The 2,500-nt window shown below is 43.1% G+C and overlaps 1 protein-coding gene across 3 annotated transcripts in view; it reads right to left on the bottom strand.

Moving 5' to 3' along the window:
* LOC143298791 (uncharacterized) overlaps positions 1–2,500 on the bottom strand; it is a 69,091-nt gene that overhangs the window by 17,106 nt on the left and 49,485 nt on the right. For all 3 annotated transcript variants that reach the window (XM_076611754.1, XM_076611753.1, XM_076611755.1), the window contains exon 2: positions 1–1,395. This exon is cut by the window's left edge and continues 1,878 nt beyond it. The gene's annotated coding sequence lies outside the window, so the exon portion shown is untranslated. The remainder of the gene's footprint in view (positions 1,396–2,500) is intronic.

Raw genomic sequence — 2,500 nt, 5'->3', positions numbered from 1 at the left:
GTCAGATCACAACCAGTTGAAATTGCGATGAATACCCATTCACCAAAATAACATGCGATTGGAAATTCCTAGGATGGTGACATTTGGCTGATTCAATAAAGAACTAGGAAATGCACACAAAAAGTGTGCTGAATAAACACAACAAAGAAAACACGCGCCCACAAAACACAAAAGAACTCACAGCTGTCTCCAAATGATTATGTCTGACGCTCTGTCAACAAAACCCACGGCGAACCTGATCACCGTGTTGCCAGTACGTTTGGATTGATTGTCACTGGGTGCGTGTCGGGACATTTCGTTCGTAACAATGATTGGTTTTTGGTTCTGTGTCGACCGACATGCAATAAAATTCATCGCAGTTCTTTTTAATAACCACCGTCAATTCTCTGTTTATTGTTCCAACAAAAACACACAATAAAACCAGCCGTAATAGTTGGCAATAATGGTGGATGCTCGGTAACTAAAATACACGGCTCTATGTGTATTAAATCGTATGTGACCACACACTGGTCGAATGACGCACATAATTCACCCACACAGAGAGGACAGCCTGTTATTGGTCTAATCAGGTTTGCCGTTTTGTCGCCAAAGAACAGTGGAACCTGTCATATTTGAAAATAAATCAGTGCACACGGGCAGCTCGTTCCGATAGCTAAAGGAAGAAAAAAGAGACAAACATTTTATGTTAAGTTGGCAAATAGCACAGCATGTCATCATAAGAAAACTGAAGGGGTGTGTTTTGTTTTAGTTCATGAATATGGACAGTAAAACCTGCCATGTGATAATGCTTTGATGTTCGATCAGTAACTGCAGATGGAAGGATCCATCCTCACTTATTAACCTAAACAAGTTTTGAAACAATGCAAAAATCCAGGTCCTGCGAACAGGGACAGTTCGACCTGCCCTAAAAGTCCTGAATGTTGGTGGTGCCTGGTTAGTCAACAAACACGGCACAATTAATCGGCAATCACTTGTTTTTTCCAAAATGATACAATAACTCACAACGTTTTCCTCAGCTCACACGTTGGACAGTGAAACCTGTCATGATGTTTGGCTGCGATCACTTGTTTTCAAAATAATAAAACAGATAACACGTTGTACACTGAACTAAAACATAATACATTGAAACCTGTCGTGATGTTTAGTTAACAGACATGGAATGTAAGATCTCTTGTGAAGGACTGAACCACACTGCAGGAGACGGAATGTTTGCATGTTTTTCTTGTCTCTCACAGGTTGCACGTGCACAGCTGACGGCACGAACTCACAGGCACAATCAGACGTGTCTGGCACTGTCAGGCATCTTCATTACTAATGCACGTGAGGAACGCCGTGGGTAATGCTCCATTGGTATTGCTGCATATCCTGACGTCTTTCTGGTCCTGCATCGTTCACCTTCAGACACAATCATCATTCAGTATTAATACGACTTGTATGTATGGCTACGTTCAGCAAAGCCCAGCCAGTTGCTGACAGCAGCTGTTAGCTGTTGGCAGAAAATTGTGCGCAAGTCATTTTGCGCTTTCTCGTCATGAATGCCGGCGATTGGTGTTCACACTGGTCACCAGTCATCACCAGTCAGCTTTGTTTGTTTGTTTTTGTATCGTCAACACAAAAGGCGGACGGCTGGTCCAAGGGACGAAACTCTCCAATTCCGTTTCAATGTTTTATGTTTTAACTCTCTCCATACGAACGGCGAAAGAGACGACGTTAACAGCGTTTCACCCCAGTTACCATCATCAAAATATTGCAAGCGGAAGGCTCTTATACTGAAGAGGTGAGTGTTGACAAAGAATACCACAATTCTGACGAAGGAAGCTAAAGGTTGGGTCATTCAGACACCCACTGGACATCCGAGGAGTCTGTGTAGAGGGGAAGAGAGGGCTGGCCGCACCGAGTGAGTTAAAATCCACTACAATAATAATCGTTTCTTCCTTCTGGAGAGCGCCATATTGTTTCTAGTTGACAGCAACTCGCTCTGTCTGTGTTGTCGTGTCAGGCTGACGGCAACTGGCAGGCAACAACTGGCTGGGCTTACTGTGTACGTAGCCTAAAAATGTAATGAACAATAGTTTTTTTTTCATTGCACGCTCACGCACAGACACAGACACAGACACAGAGACACACAAGCACTCGCGCGTGGGAGAATGAAAGTAAGAAAAAAGAAATAAATTCAACATAAAAAAGAGGGGAAGAGAAAGAGAACATGAACATGAATGAATGTTTATGAAGAGAGAGAGAGAGAGAGAGAGAGAGAGGGGGGAGAGAGAGAGGGAGAGAGAGAGGGAGAGAGAGAGAGAGAGAGAGAGAGAGAGAGAGACAGACAGACAGACAGACAGACATATACAGACACACAGATACAGAGACAATACAATATGAGACAGAGAAACTTAAGACGATGGGATCAGATGGAGAGAAACTGATCGTTGTCACAGTTATGGTTTTCCCCAAACAATATTACTTTTTTTTTCTTCCATCCAGTCCTGCTCACTGAATGTGA

Source organism: Babylonia areolata, chromosome 24 (genome assembly GCF_041734735.1).
Source record: "Babylonia areolata isolate BAREFJ2019XMU chromosome 24, ASM4173473v1, whole genome shotgun sequence".
NCBI lineage: Eukaryota > Metazoa > Mollusca > Gastropoda > Neogastropoda > Buccinidae > Babylonia > Babylonia areolata.
This window is presented reverse-complemented; position numbering and strand designations above follow the sequence as displayed.